Consider the following 18,527-nt stretch of genomic DNA (forward strand, 5'->3'; position numbering starts at 1 on the left):
CAGGCTTAATGAGATTTCAAATCTGTTTTCACCCACAATTTCTCCTCCTACAAATGTTGATGCTTTGAGTAAGACCAGTAAAGTCTATAGCAAACCAAATTGCAATCATATGCCCTACGATTTCTTAAAAGATTATTTACTAGAAGAGTCCAGAATTTATTTCATATTATTAGAAAGTCGCTCCTTGAGTTTTGAAGGAGAGGGGGGAATTAATTTGCTGCCACTATGCTAAACAAGGTCTCAAATAAAAGAGATATGGAAACGTGATCACACAGATTTGTGATTTTTTTTCAGGCTCTTAGCTGGTCATCTCTTGTAGTGGTACCAGGAGAGCGAGACTTTTGTTGTAATAAAAATAAAATGTGAAGATAGGTTGAAACGTTTCATGATTTTGAGTATGGAGCACGACATTGCGATGTAGTTGAAATTAACTGCTGTTATACATAGTTCAATAATGCACTGTATGTAGATCTTAAGTATATAACTTCGGGTCGACATATAGCCAATAAATTCATGCCAGTGTGTGTATAGGAGAAAGATTATGTTTATAACAAACATTTACTTAAACAATGCATTTGACTCCGAATACACAGTTGAAGACGCTCAGCAAAAAGTAAATTCACTGGTGGTAGCTCCATAAAAAAATGGAAAGATGCAATCAAGTAGTTTGAGGTTCATGCCGATTTGGATTATCATAAATTGTTAACAACCGCTGATGATGTAAGTTTATAGCGGCAATTTAAGGTGTTTTTAAAGTTTAAAACAGTAGTAGAATTGACAAGCTGTTATTATATATTACTATAACTACTATCATATCACTTAAGAGTAAAACTGAGTATTTAGAAACTACTCCACACTGCTCGTGGCTGGATGTATGTTAGCCAGCCACATGCAAATTCACACATCCGCGATTGTTGCGATGATTTAGAGGTCATGTTTTTACGGTCAATATTTGAAAAGATGTCAACTCTAGTAGAGATCCAAATAACGTAATTCGTTAATTAGGTGCTCCTCAAAGATTCACAGAATCAACCACTCAGCTCAGATACAAAACAGAGAACAGTGCTGGAGCAAAAACAAGCGATTTGGATGATTGCATAATTGAGTTAAGTTCAGAAAATCTTGCTAGGTAGCGTTCAAGTTACAAATATTGACTCTACCTAGTATGTACATTTTGGAGGAAACGTTATTTTGTATGCCTGAATGTGCCTTGACGAGAGGCCGAGACATGTCAAGATGAGAGACACTACCAAACTGGAAGGAAGTTTAGGAGCACTTACTCTCACAGGTAGGATTAATTTTATCAACAATTTGCCAAATTCAATACAGAAAGTCCCAATGCCCAAGATGTTATAAACTCATTTAAACACTTTTTAGCATCCCAAACATTTAATAATCAGATAACTCAACCGGCTCTAAATTTGGGAATATTGTACGTTTGACTAGTGCTTTAATGTAGTGAGTTTAAAATTTTAAACGCATGATTATAACGATTACTATTCGTTGTGTAATGTCTCTGTCAATAAAATAATTGAATTGAGCTGACCGCTCGTTTCCAAAAGATCACGCGTGCGACTGGTAGACACGCGTGTCTAGTATAGCAGGCGTTGCGCGTGGCCCTTCATTCATAACGGTCACATTTGATAAAGGAAACTATGTGTTTAAACAGTATAACGTCCAACCATGTGCAGTGTGGAATAGGCTTACTGTTGAAACTATAACATGTTGTTGGGAAAATGAAATTTTACTTCGTGGCCGTCTTTGACTGAGGGCTCTTAGCGCGTTGACTGAAGCAGACGCTTTATTGCATGGTGCGGTGTTAAAACTACTATTAGCCGTACTAATAGTACTAATAGTAAAATCTTAAAACTACTATAAGATCACTTACTATAGAGCCGCAGTAAAGGTGTTAACTTCAGAAAAATGGCAAATTCAGGGCTTTTTCCGGACATTTGCCATCGTTCAGTGATACAAAAATATCAGTATACTACGTTTCGAGATCTGCAATGCGATCTCTTCTTCACGTAAATAACTAACCTAACACATAATTATTACAAACTAGATTAAAATAGACAAATCATACCAGGGCGTTGTGACATGTGTAAGCCAGGAATCACAACCACCATATTGTTTGTTAACGTCACTAACTCTAAAACGTGCACTTAATAAGAAACTAAACACAACACTAATTATTAAAACTGAACTACAGAATACAGGTCACAATAGGTCTGCATTCGCCGACCAACCATCTACGACTAACCAGAGACCAATAGCAAAATGATGCATACATGATTTTTTTTATCACTGAACGATGACAAATTTCGGGAAAAAAGTCCTGTTTCCTTCACAATCCTTCCATCATCAAAAACAAACTGTCAGATTCCATGCTGGAACTGATTAGGATTTGTAATGGTATCTGTGATTTAGGTTCTGATCCTTCACTTTTAACATGGGGCTGATGTTTAAAACTGCTTTATAAACATAAATCTTCTCAAACCCATAAATGTTTCACTCGCGAAATTTAGTTCTTGTTGTCTCAATCCTAATGAATTGTTAAAATTAATATTATCAAATAGTATTATATGTTAATATTAATTTTTTATAGTTTATATTAAAAATGTTCGTATGGGAAAACCTACAATCATGTTTATCGGTATTATATTATTACCTATATATCGGAGGGTGAGCGATAGAGGTTGTGATGGGAGCAGCAAAATTTTATTTGTCTTAGGGCACCAGAACAGCTTGCACCAGCACACCCCTGGCTCTTCTTTCTTCTGTCCATCGTTTAAAACTGTAAAAGTTGTGCTCTTCGTTATCCCTAGGTGAATATCTAAAACCGCATTTAGGCAACCTTTTTTCCCCTGAAGGAATCTGAATGGCGGGGAAATGAGTAAAAAAGTAAAGTTGCTTCAATTTAAATAATTAATTTTGCAGTATATTATATTCAATCAAGACTGTATTAAAATTACTAAACTTGGACTTTTGATATATTAACTAGAAAAATGACAAATAAATATTAAAACTGTTTATATCGATAAAGAGAATTGATCGAAAACTCCCTTGCAATAAAAAGTTCATTATCGCAATATTATACTACAACATTTATATATCTTTCCCTCCTGTTCTGTATGTAGACTCTTGGGCGGCAAGTGTATCTTGTTTGTGTGATTTGACAGTGTAATCCTTCTCACACTTCTTTATGGTTAGTTATTATTAAATTTATTATTTTATCACAGTAGTAGTGGTTTTGATCATTTACATAGTGCTTTTTCTGGATTTGATAACTAATCATACATATATCGCTAGTAATGTTGTTAAAATAATGATATCATTTACACGAATTTTGAGGTTATATTATGACAACTGATATATTTCATCAATTTAGAATTGTTTCATCTCGCCAATCACACCTTACAAAAATTTAATAATGTATACAGTTATATTTCAGACGGAATTGTATCATTAATTGAATGTTAACAAGAAATGCTGTCAAAGCTATGTTACCAGGTTAACCATATTGACCATAGTGCAGGAACAGAATGGCAATGGTCTACCTGTAAGTCCTTCACCCATTTTAGTAACCTCCTGAGCTATATTCTCACTGAAGTGTACAACTTGATTGTCTGTTATAAGTGTATTTAGGTGTCTTCATGGGATTTGGTTGTATTGACCTTGTAAGTATCAGACACATTTAACCAAACTTATATCAATTATCACAAGGTACTGAATTCTAAGTCCAGAATAAATATCTTGATTTAAAGAATTGTATTTTATGGGGTATGGCTCATTACACTGTAGTAAAATATTTCTATTTTGATACAGATTTATTAATTTAGAAATCATGGGGTATGTACTTGGCCATAATAATATATCTCAAAAGTTAGGATTAAAATTCCCGCTAAAATCTAAAATTGCTTAAGAGGGACAATGTATCAAATTATTATTTTGTTCTAAAGCGCATGTTTATGGGGTTTTTTAAAAATATATAAATAATAATTGTATAAAATAATGTTGTTCCCTCCATGCTACAGTTTATAATTTAATATAATGTACAGTTTGTAATTGTTTTTATGTTAACCATAGCTAAATTGTTTATATTTTTCTACAGAAACTTAAATTAAGATCTGAAACAAATTTGTTGCAGGCAATAACAACTCTTTAAATTCAATTATTAACTGGGTATATTTTGTATTAAACACATTGTTTAAAATATAAATATTTATTTAAAATATACATTTTTTTAACGTAACATTGTTATTGTATTTTACTTTTATCCAAATTTTTTATAAATTTTGTGCACTATCCAACATTGCATAACTGGCGTTAAGACCATGGTTTACTACAGGATAAATGATTGTACGAATTATACATAAGTATGTACACAAAAATACACATAAGCTATTCATAATATTTTACAATACAAAGGTGTTGAAATATTTTCAAATATGGAAGAGGACTATATTTTAAACATGCACTAATTTTTAGGACAAGATTGAAGATACCCACTAAATATAAAATGTTATGTGGTCAAAAATATAAATACATAGAAAAAAATCATATCTAGTACTACATATAATACAAAACAGTATAATATTAATAAAATACCAGCTGAAACAGTATTCATATACTTCTTGGTAACCAAACTATACTAAAATGGTGTGACATAAAAAATACTGAATGTCAACAACCGATAATGTCATTGCATAAACACCTAAAAAGACAATATATAACAGCTAACCCTAGGATATCTTTTCTAATATTTCCAATGGTTCTTCATGTATGTTGATACATTTATAATTCACACTATAAGAAATACAAAACTGAGCACATGTTCACAAGGTTGATAACACTATTGACAAATGGAAGAGATCTTTCCTAGGTTTGAAACCATCAAATACCAGAAATAAGATAAATGACATTGATTTTCTAGGTCATAACATTCTAATTTGTCTAGTATAGCCTATATAGTGGAAGGAGAATTGAATAAGGTGCTAAATAAGTCTCTGTAATGGTGAGAAATAAATCTCCGAACTGTTACTTATTCACAGTTAAGAAAATTTGAAACATTTAAATCTGTGATTTGTCGTTATTAAATCTTCGACTGTTTGAAACCTGTACGCTGGTTAGCGAGCTACTAAGCTAATTCCAGAACTATACTTCAGTCAATTATCATTACTACTGATCAAGGGTAGAGTTTGTTAACTCACCTTTTCTTCTGTATTTAATTTCCATATATTTTTATTGGTAGGTCACTTTAAGGAATCATATAAACACAAGTGTATGTTTTAAAATTAAAATGTATTCTTCATAATTAAATCAAAGTGTGGGGAAATATCAAAGGAGTTAAACACACATGTCAACACAACCAACACTATTCACATACATTTAAAATAAAGTACATGGCCTATATATAGAAAATTTTGCCTATACCCTGAAACTGGTTAAAAAAATTACTTCTTCAGAAAGAGTAAATTCACTAAAAAATGGCTTGTCACTACAATAATTTTGAACTGTCACTTTGAAGAAATTATTTACTCTCATCTTCACCCTCCAAAAAACCCACTTTAATAATACTTTAAATCAGAAGTAAGATAGAGAGCAACAGAGAATTTTAAAATCCTATATATTATATTTGTTGTAGGTATATTGTAGATCAATATTTTAGTTTTATCTTATTTTGTTATTGTTGCAAGGGCTGAAATGCTTTTCTATAACATCCAAAACAATAATTTTTTTATGTATACACCAGTATTAAAATAAATTGGTTTTCTGGGTTTGCCCATCTGTAGCTGTTAACAGTTATCATAATTTTAACAACATTTAAGAAAGCAAGTGATTAGGAGATCCAAGTTTTGCACTTTGGTTCTGAGTAAGAGATAATACAGGTTCTCGTTTGTTACCGTAGCTGTTTTTATAAACTGTTCATGTAACAATGTACTGACTATTGTCCTTATTCTGTTTGATACGATTCCCACGCCGGCACATGGTTCATGAGGAAACAGCTAAGAAGGTCACCGTTCTCTTCTAGGCTAAAGTTTTCATGTTAGTCATGTAGCTTTACAATCAGAGACCTTGGAGTTTTATTCCTATCTTCCGTACCTCTTGGAAGTAATTAGATATATTTAGGTTTTGCCGGTTGGCTGGTTTTCTTAGTGTAATGGTGGTTAAAAATTTTAAATTGTCATTTACCACATATTAGATTCAGCTGTTTTGTGAGCATGAATTTTTGTGAGCTTTAGTTAATCTCTGTTCCTGCAGTTTTGCTAAATCTGCACCTATCTCCTAGGTGAGGGCTGATGAGTACATATTGTGACAGTAGGGGTCAGGAGGCATCCATAAGACCCTCTTTTATCAGTCAGCACTGAAAATTTAAGGGATGTTTAACAATTTAGAGATGTCCTCTAAGGAGGTTTGGATTCCTCCATGTACTACTGTTATTCCCCAAATTCATCCTTACCTGACAACCCCCTTATGGTTAGTGTGTCCTTATGAGGTGAATGCCTGAAATGTCAGAGTATTTGCAATGAAAATTATTCATTGATAAAACACATCCAGATGAGATTACTCAAAAATTTACTCCCTAAATGATTATTCTTCTTGAGCAGACTCTTACATTCAAGAGTATTTCTATGTATTATTTGATATGGATGTGTTTTGTGCAGTAAAGAACCTGGGTGGGTGTGGCAGATGTTGTATAGGAAGCAGTAGCAGATATTTCCTCTCCTGTGTTATCTACTAGCTTTAGTAGCATTCTTTCAGCAAAACCATTCCCCCAGACACCCTCCCAAAAAATGTGTCTAGAGACTTTTTCCAGATGACCATACATGGTAATGGACTAGGGTTCCCTCTAGGGATTTCATATTTCTTTGTTTTATGCTTATATAATTTTTAATAAATAAAAGGGATTGAAATAAAATGATAAATTATTTTGTACATTCATGATGCTAACTTCCAAGTTTGTCAGGAATAGAAATATAAGAAGAATCCGAATCGGTATTTGGGCATATAATGTTTGTAAGCACTGCATTATATGACACCAATAAGTAATCCTTGGAATATGGCCTCTTCAAACACCTCTGTATGAAGACTTCCACTGCAACTTCCAATATTTTAGGGCTAGTTATTTAAGGGGTTAGGATTAGAAAATGTATCCATATCCCTGTCCCTCTAATTGCATTTTCTGCGATTTGAGTTTACCAAAATAATAACAATTTGTGCATGACAATTAATGTTTACTTTCATGGTTGAAGAATTCTCTTGTTAGATTTGGTGATGCAGCCACCATGTTAGCAAATTCATAACTTGAAATTCAATGTGTCAACCATACTGTCACTTAATAATCCCACAGATTTTAATTGTTACTGTCACTTTGTTTGTGTTTGTTTTCTTTGTTTAAAACCTCATTGAATGATGTAATTCTTTCACATACCATCATTACTCTATAGTAAGTAAGTTAAAAGACATTTTTCTGTAATTACTAATCTCTTAATGTGGCTCCAAAGGAGTTCAGCATGAGGGAAAGATCTATATGTAAAAATTGTCTTCAGGGAAGTACCACTGGTATTATTTTTTTACATGGGACAAGTTGGCAAATGCCTCAAAAACAGTCAAGTATCCTTTTTGATATCTACTCTGGTGATACACTTATAGAATAGAATAGAATTTATCTATTGCATTGACAATATATATTACATTGTATGGCAATAGTCAATAATACCAATTTTTTACAGTATTTATCTTAAAAATGAAATCCATTCACTCGACTTTCCATACCGCTGCCCACAGGCACACATTCATACACATACAAAGAAACAAAATTCAAAATTTGTGGGATCAACCCCCAGGATTGCAACACCGCCATGAATATAAATCCCAAGTGTGCTCCATGAACTCGCCAACTGAGTAAAAAGCACAAGATACCAGGTAGTGTTTTAATTTTTTTTATTTGTTTTCAAATTTAGTGTTTCAGGGAGATTGTTAATGAATTTGATCCTAGCTTGAGAAGGGAGGCGTTCAAATGCCGCTGTTCTGTGCTGTCAGGCTCGAAAGCGCTTCCGAGATCTTGTCTCGTATCTCTGTATATGCCCTGTGTCAATATACATTGAAATCAACAGTAAAATGAAGTCTCTAAAATATACAAGCTGGGTAGAGTTAGCAAGTTGAGCTCCCTGAAGGCACTTCAACTTGACCCTCTGTTGTTCAATTTTGCGATGTTTCAAACAGCTTTTTTCTGCAGTCTGAATACTCTTTTCAAGTTTGATATGGCACAACTACCCCACAGAGAAATTCCGTACAACAGTTGTGGAAATATTAATCCATAGTAAGCCATCATTAAAACATCAGACACCATCAACTCAAAGCTATCAACTAATAGTTAAAAATATCAGTTTAATTTCTTTGACGTAAACAATTTAACCTTAAAACAAATATTTAGACTCCTTTTATTTAAACATCCTTTAAAACAGTATTTTGAAATTTATTCATATACTACTACCTATTTATTACCTTAGTTCTTAAGATTACGTGGTTGCTGTGATAACTATGACATCTAAGTTTCTTTCATACAGCCTGTCATCTAAGTTTTCCTGTTAAAACTGTGTCAAAATATTGCTTATACAATAAATTATAGAAAGGTTTTGACCTCACATTAAGAGTAATCAAGTCAAAAATGTTAAATGAAACTGCTAATAATGTGCATCTGTCTATATAGATGAGTTGATATGAACAGAGTTTTATCATAATAGACTGATGCTTAACTACCCAATGACCAATTATGATCATTATGGCTTCTTTAGCAGACTAACCATTTCCACAATTTGTCTCTATATTCTTTTTTGATTATTTGTACTGTTTCACTTATTATCCTTAAAGAATTGATTGGAAGTTTTGTACTACTATTATTTTGTAAAATTATAATGCATCTTTGGTTTGGAAACTTTATTCCGCTATGGCAGATTTGTGTGTCTTAATTATTGTATTTTTGTCTTCAGTTATTCGTTACATTAAGTGTTTATCCCCCAATGTAGTTTAAACCACTTCTACAAAGAATTTTTGTGGACTCCCACAGGAAATATTGGCCACAGCAGAACACAATTTCTAAACTACACATGCAATAGAATTTGACAAAATAAAAGAAGTACAAAACTTTCTGACTATTGTCATAGGATAATGAAAGAAACCTTTGAATCAATCAAGAAAGAAGATAGGATGAAATTGTCAGAAAGCTGGCGGTCTGTTTTAAAGAAGCTGTATTCATCATATATAGTTGGTTGTTAGTTAGTTAAGCTTCAGACAATCAAAATAAAACTCTGTCCCTTTAAACTTGCCTGCGGACAGTTTTGTATAATTAATTGGTAGTTTTGGTTTAACTTCTGTTGGCTGAAGAAGGCTCTCCGCAGCATGGCAGAAATATTTCATGAATTTAATTGTGTATGCAACTTTTAAACATGTGAACCGGAAAATTTAGATGATACTTACATATTTCCTTAATCTTAATATAAATACACAATAATTTAAATATCATTCTTTTAAACTGGTAATATAACATAATACAAGATTTAAAATAATAATGCCCCCAAATAATGAAATTAAAATCCAAATCTTTGTTCAATGTTCATAACACTAATTTGGGTTGGTTTTAAAATAGTATTATTTATTTTACCCTTTTTCTCTTGACAGTTATTTTAGCAGGATGACAAATTATTCTGAAAATTTCTTGCCAGAAACACTTTCCACCATAAACATATGATGTTGTTTTTTACCTGATTGGTGAAAGGCAACTGAAATTTTCCAAATTACAACTCCTATCTTATGATCTATCAAATAATGAAAGAACTTTTAAACCAAAACTGAATAAAAACTTCATCTTGTATATAAAAAAGTTACTTCTAAAGTAGTTATATTAATAAGTTTTGTAATTCGGTTTGAGAAACATTATGACTCTTTAAAACCCTTTCTGTTCATATGTTTGTAAATTGTGCTGAAAATAATAACTACAATACAATTTCTAATATAATATAAACAAGTGAGTATCCTGTCAGAGCTAACCTTTATTAAACATAAAATATATAGAAGAAGTTAATTTTTTCTGTAGGTTTTCATTGAGATAATACAAAATTCCTAAGCTGGTCTATCAACATATGAATTAAACGGAGTTCTGATTTTTTTATTTACGGGATAAAAACCAACCATAAATTCAGAATCAGCATGCAAGAAGAATTGTAAAAATTGGTTTATAAATTGTGAAATTTGATTTATGAATAATACCAACAATTTCGTATCCATGAACTTATGACTTTAAACCATCTCTTTGATTTTGTATTCAGTAAAATATCAATTGAATTAGAGACTACATAAGAAACTATTAAATTTTGGGTTAAAATGTCACAGTTATTCAAAATCCTTGTATATAAGCTAATAGTTTCTTTTTTTAAATTTAGATTACTCCATAATCTAAATTTATATAAATAATTTATATAAAATCCAGCAGTTTGTGATTAAGAAAAAAAATCATTAATGATGCAGGTTTACCTGTTTTAAAAATGTTTTAGAAGGCTTACAACATTGATAAAGCAAAATCTGACTTGACTATAACTAACTGACTAATGGCAGTGATGTTGCCATAAGTCAGTTAGTTATAATCAGTTCGGTAAAGACTTTCAGCACTTGGTTTCCCCCCTTTATGTCCAAGGGCAGCGATGTTGCACTTAGTCAGTTAGTTATAGTCAGTTCGGTAAAGACTTTCAGCACTTGGTTTCCCCCCCCCCCTTATGTCCAGGAGCAGCGATGTTGCTCTTAGTCAGTTCGTTATAGTCAGTTTGGTGAAGACTTTTGGCACTCAGTCCCCCCCCCCTTTATGTCCAAGAGCAGCGATATTGCTCTTAGTCAGTTCGTTATAGTCAGTTTGGTGAAGACTTTTGGCACTCAGTCCCCCCCCCCTTTATGTCCAAGAGCAGCGATATTGCTCTTAGTCAGTTCGTTATAGTCAGTTTGGTGAAGACTTTTGCCACACGGTTTCCTCCCCCCCCCCTTTATGTCTAAGGGCAGTGATGTTGCCATTAGTCAGTTATATTCAGTTCGGTAAAGACTTTCGGTACTCGGTTCCTTCTCCCCCCCTCTCCTCCCCCCTTGAGCCTACTGAACGGTGAGGTTAAGCTAAGCGCACTGTTGAGAGTGGCAAACACAAGTGTAGGTTTTAATCATGTGTAAACTAATTGTTATCGAACTTTATGATATCGTCATTTAATTTTTATACATATATCAGCGAAATCTACATCTATTTAGCACACGGTAATTGAAGTTGTCTAGTTACCCTATTGTAGCCGTTTCGTCGGAGTGGCCTTAGAAGTGTCAGAGCAACATGGGAACTGCGTAACTGTGGTGGGTGGACGGTTTCAGTTGCCTTCCTAAGAACAAATTTTAGATACAAAAGAAAAACCTTCATTATCATTTCAGGTTGAAATAATTGTGCACAACTTTTATACATTTTTATTCATTAATTTTAGAAAACTGACTCTTCTCACTGTGATCGCATAATGAACGCAATCCTCCTAATTAATTAATTATATCTGAATTAAACACATCTCCTGTGCCTCCTATGCAAAAACTGGCGAGCTGAGAATGAGTTTATCGTATAATTCTGAATTTCGCACAATAATGGAACATTAAGGAGGCCTGCATATTGCTTACATTTTGCTAGAACGGCAAAGTATGATCGGGTTTGCAATGTTACCTATTTTAAATTCTTTTAATTTCCGATTTCCAGATCAGTTTGGACGAACTATAAGTGCGGCGAAGTTACTGACGTCTGCACTGCAGTTCTGTCACACAACTCGGCGCTTCTACCGCCATGTGTATCCGTGAAGATAACGCTGGAAGCTGCTACGTTGAATGATGCTGCGTGTAGTGACAAGCAAAGTGCAACTCCAATAAAACCCGTGGTGTAGGGCAAGCGCACCAACTCAGCTGTTGCAGACAGTTGCGCATGCGCACAATTGTACTCGGCCGTCGGTGGCCCGTGACGTAGCAAGTTCAGGGCTATCCACTCCGGCTACTCTACTATTGCACCGGTATAAAAAATCCCGGAAACCGGTTCCATGTTTCTACGTCTTTTTGCTCTCCCGTATCCAGCTGCCAATAGTACGGGAATTTCTTCGTTCTCGGGGTTTTTTTTTATCAATACTTCATTCGGGTGATCAACTTTTGACACACATAAAAGAATATTACACTTATCATTTGTCATGGTTTAAAATGCCACAAATTGAATGCCAGCAATGATAACATTAAGGTATGTCACCATGCCATTGTTCGCCCAGTCTTCTCTATAATAACCTCAGCTCGTAAGTATCATCATCTAAACATAACATACGCATCAAGTTGACTGGCTTTGGGAGCGTGGGTAATGAAAGTTATTCTAGGGCGGGTACATTGAGATCATGTGTCTGTGGCATGGGAAGTCTGCTCTAAGCTCTTTGATGAAATTAAACTTTGTAAAGTTGTCCTTGGATGGAGAAGGTGTAGATTTGAAATTGGAAACTTTATTCCAAGATGATCGAAATCTCCATAGTTAGACTTGAACGTAAAACAGTTTTTTGCCATAGGGCGATTAATCAATAAGGTACTCGACTATGGACACACGAAATACTGTTGAAAAAGCTACAATCAGCGACGTGGTGGCCAAAACGTTTAGTGCTAATAATCAGAGCAATTATTCATTTAACATCCTTCGTGCTCATTAAAGCAGTCCAGAGAAAATGTAATTTATGCCAGATTTACCGTAGGTAAATTTAATGTCTTGAATTTGCGAATCTTAACTGCATATCATCTGCCGTTTATAATTTAGGAGAAAATTTCACCATTCTTCACACTAATATTAGTTTATCAAAACTTTAAGTACAACCACATAGCATTGGTGAGCTCCTGATAGAGATTTCGTAACTATTAAAGCTTGTAGATCTTGTACACATTTATAGTTTGGAAAACATGAAAGAATATTTTATGAAATTGGTGTAACTACATGACAAGTGTAAATAGTTACTAAATAGGTCTAATATTTTTATCATATTAAATTGTAATTGCGTGGTCAGTTTTCATAGGAGAAAAGAAGTTTTAGACAAATTGTTGGAGTCATAGTTTTAAATTATCACATAATTAATTTAAAGGCTATTTATAACCTTTTATGAATCCTATATTAAATTCTTTTTCGATTTTTAGTAATCTTAACAAGAATCCTAAGCAATAATCGTCTAAATAAATATTACTGATATAAAATCAAATGTTTGTTACCATGGTTAGCTTACTATGCAAACAACCGTATTGATACTGTACACTTTTCGATGGTTTCTGAACAGTGATTGTTTATTTGCAAATACAAGAAATTTGAATCTACTTCTTTCTTGCGTCGCTAACGTAAGAATTTGACATTTTAGTCCCCGCGTCAATGATTTCAGCTTTACACCTTTTGAAGTTTATAATCAAGTCGTTCTTTATGTATATGCCACCGGCATAATATGTGCTTCAGTCACCTTTCTATCATTTACAAATGGGTGTTTTCATACCATCAATGGGTGATACTGCAGTTAACTCAATAATTGATGTGATAACCACTCATAAATCATGTGTTTATTTTAAAATGCATACTTTGCTATGTAGAGGTCTTAAGTTGGTATTTTACTAACGCAAGGTAAACTATTCTAAACTAAAAAAAGTACATAGTTGAGAGAAGCTAATTAATTTAGGCATTAAAATCAAATTTAAATGTTTAAAACAATTTTACAACATTATTTTGAAATCAAAATCTATGCATAGTTGAAAGAAGCTAATTAATTGAGGCATTACAATCAAATTTAAATATTTAAAACAATTTTACAACATTATTTCGAAATCAAAATCTACATATATGGTGGTGAAAGCCAATTAAAATTATTCAAGTAATAAAAATTAGACGGAGTAAAAAAATGAATCTTTAAATCAAAATCACTAAGACGGTTAGCTTAATCAGCACTTTTGATAATAAGCTTATAAAATGATAACAGAAATATTATGGACTTATGTATTTTGTTATATGTTGCAAAAAGAATGTTATGTTTTGAGGATTGGAATCCATCCTCTTCTTCAACTTTTAAAAAACATGAGGAAACAGATTATTTTGACACTGAAAAAGATGATATATTCCAATCCTTGAAACCTAGTCTTCTATTTTTTAACAGTTATTGATGGCTAATGTCCAAAATCCTATTATCCTTAAAAACCATTTTGAAATAAATCTATAATTTTCCTCACTAAAACGAGAAATAATTTTAAAATTGTTAGTAAAAGTGGAAGACTCAAGTTACACATGTCGAGTTCCGCATTATTATTTTAAATCATTTAAACAATTAGATAACAAGCTATAAATTTGTAGCTAATGATTCGTACGTTCAACCCTAGTTCTCCGTAGCCTTCACCATTCTGCCAGCTACAGGTCTATGACAGGATTGGCGGCCTTCGCTTATCCAGGAACGAAGAGTTAAAAAGAACGAGCCAACCCAGCAGAAGCTATCTGATAAATATTAAATAGTACGCCAGCATTATATAAGTTCAGGAATGTATAAAATGTACATCGCATCACTTACTGGGAAGTAATAAATCAGGACGTATTTTTGTCGTTGGGGGGATGTTCTAAAACCTAAACCCAACACTGGAAAAAACTGGACAACTGGCCACAAGAATAAGCGACATAAAAAATGTAATGTCGTGACACGACCCAATTCAGAGCCTTTATTCAAAACCATTTATTAATTGCACACTTCTCAGACGAACATTATACATACAAGTATTACAAAACCATTGTTAGAGCGAGTGCATGCTTAAAAGGTAGAATATATTCCCTATTTGTTAAACCAGAGGAGCTTTACACATACGAGTATTACAGAACCATTGTTACAGCGAGTGCATGCTTAAAAGGTAGAATATATTCCCTATTTGTTAAACCAGAGGAGCTTTACACATACGAGTATTACAGAACCATTGTTACAGCGAGTGCATGCTTAAAAGGTAGAATATATTCCCTATTTGTTAAACCAGAGGAGCTTTACACATACGAGTATTACAGAACCATTGTTACAGCGAGTGCATGCTTAAAAGGTAGAATATATTCCCTATTTGTTAAACCAGAGGAGCTTTACACATACGAGTATTACAGAACCATTGTTACAGCGAGTGCATGCTTAAAAGGTAGAATATATTCCCTATTTGTTAAACCAGAGGAGCTTTACACATACGAGTATTACAGAACCATTGTTACAGCGAGTGCATGCTTAAAAGGTAGAATATATTCCCTATTTGTTAAACCAGAGGAGCTTTACACATACGAGTATTACAGAACCATTGTTACAGCGAGTGCATGCTTAAAAGGTAGAATATATTCCCTATTTGTTAAACCAGAGGAGCTTTACACATACGAGTATTACAGAACCATTGTTACAGCGAGTGCATGCTTAAAAGGTAGAATATATTCCCTATTTGTTAAACCAGAGGAGCTTTACACATACGAGTATTACAGAACCATTGTTACAGCGAGTGCATGCTTAAAAGGTAGAATATATTCCCTATTTGTTAAACCAGAGGAGCTTTACACATACGAGTATTACAGAACCATTGTTACAGCGAGTGCATGCTTAAAAGGTAGAATATATTCCCTATTTGTTAAACCAGAGGAGCTTTACACATACGAGTATTACAGAACCATTGTTACAGCGAGTGCATGCTTAAAAGGTAGAATATATTCCCTATTTGTTAAACCAGAGGAGCTTTACACATACGAGTATTACAGAACCATTGTTACAGCGAGTGCATGCTTAAAAGGTAGAATATATTCCCTATTTGTTAAACCAGAGGAGCTTTACACATACGAGTATTACAGAACCATTGTTACAGCGAGTGCATGCTTAAAAGGTAGAATATATTCCCTATTTGTTAAACCAGAGGAGCTTTACACATACGAGTATTACAGAACCATTGTGAGAGTCCATGCTTATAAGTAGAGTACATCCCATATTTATCGAACATACAATGATAGCCAAGCAAATGCCGATAGCCGAGCGATCTAAGGACTTTGAGTCTGAGTTAGAGATAGTACAGGTTCGCATCCTGTCTGTAACCGTTGCACTTTTTATCAGTACCAACGACCTAGTACTGTATCTACTCTCCCCCTTATTCTGTTTGATAAAATCCTCGCACAGGCCAGTGGCCCATGAGGACAACTAGAGGAACATCTTACATACAAGTATTAGAGAACCATTGTTAGAGTGAGGCCATGTTTACAAGGTAGAATATATACCGTATTTATCGAACTAGAGGAACATTATACATACAAGTGTTACAGAATCATTATTAAAGTGAGTGTATGCGTACAATGGTAGTATACTTCCCGTATTTGTCTATATACAGGGTGACAATTAAGTCTGGAACCTCTTTTTTTAATTTTTAAACCACAATATAAAAAAATACCAAAGTTCACACGTGCTTACTTACCTTTTGAAGTCCGGTTTGCGGCATTGTACTCTGCTAAGTAAGGCCTTTATTTGATACCAAACTTGACCTATGCTGCTATTTAAGAATTTTGTCTGACTCCTTGTGGACCGTCCCCCAAAGGGATTATCTGGTCGGTAATTGGGCAGATGTGTGCGTTACTATCACCAGTAAGCACGTGTGAACTTTGGTATTTTTTTATATTGTGGTTTAAAAATTAAAAAAAGAGGTTCCAGACTTAATTGTCACCCTGTAGAGGAACCACTGTACATACAAGTATTAGAGAACCATTGTTAGAATGAGTTCATGCTCAAAAGATAGCCTGTATTTTTGAACCAGTAGATCTTTATTCATTCAAGTGTTACGAGTATAGAACCATTCTTAGAGTGAGTCTATGCTTACAAAGTAGAATACATACCGTATTTGTCGAACCAGAGAATCATTATACATAAAAGTGTACGAGAACCATTGTTAGTGCGAGGCTTTGCTTAAAAGGTAGACTGCAACCCGTATTTGTCGATACAGTAAAGCGTTATACATAAAGGATTACATAACCATTGTTAGTGAGAGTCTATGCTTACAAAGTAAAATACATCCCTTATTTATTGACCCAGATGATCATTATACATCCAAGTGTTACATAACCATTTTCGAGTGAGCAAATGCTTATAAAATAGTGTACATTTCGTATTTGGCGATACAGAGGAACGTATACATATAAGGATTACAGAAACATTATTAGTTTGAGGTCATGCTAACAAGGAAGTGTTCATCATGTATTTGTTAAACTGGAGGAACATTACACATACAAGTGTTACAGAACTACTGATAGAGTGAGGCCATGCTTACAAGGTAGAATACATACAGTATTTGTCAAACCAAAGGAACATTATACATATAATGATAGCCAAGCAAGTGTCGATAGCGGAGCGATGTAAGACGTTGGACTTTGAGTCTGAGTTAGAGATAGCGCAGGTTCTAATCCTGTCTGTACCCGTTGCACTTTTTATCAGTACAATCGACCTTGTACTGTATCGACTCCCCCCCCCTTATTCTGTTTGATAAAATCCTCGCACAGGCCAGTGGCTCATGAGGACAAGCAGAATTAAGGCATAAAAAAGGATCGGCATTTCCTTAAAAAATTAAGTATTACTGAACCATTGTTAGAGTGAGTCCATTTTTAGACGGTAGAGTCCATCTCTTATTTATAGATCCAGAGGAGCATTATACATACAAGTATTATGGACCTAGTTTTAGATTGAGTCCATGCTTACAAGGTAGAAACATCAAGTATTTATCGAACCAGAGAAACGTTATGCATACAAGGTTCACAGAACTATTGTAAGGTCGAGTCAATGCTTACATACATTTTATATATAAGTATTACAGATCCATTGTTAGAGTGCGGCCATGCTTACAAGGTAGCCGTATGTATCGAAACATTATACATACAAGGACTGCACAACCATTATTAGAGTGAATCTATGCATACAAGATAGCTCGTATTTATCGAACCCTAGGATCATTATACATACATGTGTTACAGAACCATTGTTAGAGTGAGTCCATGCTTTCAAGGTATGTATCGAAACATTATACATACAAGGACTGCACAACCATTATTAGAGTGAATCTATGCATACAAGATAGCTCGTATTTATCGAACCCTAGGATCATTATACATACATGTGTTACAGAACCATTGTTAGAGTGAGTCCATGCTTTCAAGGTATGTATCGAAACATTATACATACAAGGACTGCACAACCATTATTAGAGTGAATCTATGCATACAAGATAGCTCGTATTTATCGAACCCTAGGATCATTATACATACATGTGTTACAGAACCATTGTTAGAGTGAGTCCATGCTTTCAAGGTAGCCGTATGTATCGAAACATTATACATACAAGGACTGCACAACCATTATTAGAGTGAATCTATGCATACAAGATAGCTCGTATTTATCGAACCCTAGGATCATTATACATACAAATGTTACAGAACCATTGTT

The 18,527-nt window shown here is 33.8% G+C and overlaps 1 protein-coding gene across 2 annotated transcripts in view; it reads left to right on the forward strand.

The window, feature by feature from the left end:
* The first annotated feature begins 3,135 nt into the window (after nucleotides 1-3,135).
* Nucleotides 3,136-18,527, forward strand: part of LOC124369023 (inositol-pentakisphosphate 2-kinase) — a 171,027-nt gene continuing 155,635 nt past the window's right edge. The window contains exon 1 of one of the 2 annotated variants that reach the window (XM_046826687.1): nucleotides 3,136-3,205. The gene's annotated coding sequence lies outside the window, so the exon portion shown is untranslated. Of the gene's footprint in view, nucleotides 3,206-3,583; nucleotides 3,678-18,527 lie in introns of those variants that run through there. The other variant, XM_046826689.1, reaches the window with a different exon arrangement.

Source organism: Homalodisca vitripennis, chromosome X (genome assembly GCF_021130785.1).
Source record: "Homalodisca vitripennis isolate AUS2020 chromosome X, UT_GWSS_2.1, whole genome shotgun sequence".
In the NCBI taxonomy this organism is placed as follows: domain Eukaryota; kingdom Metazoa; phylum Arthropoda; class Insecta; order Hemiptera; family Cicadellidae; genus Homalodisca; species Homalodisca vitripennis.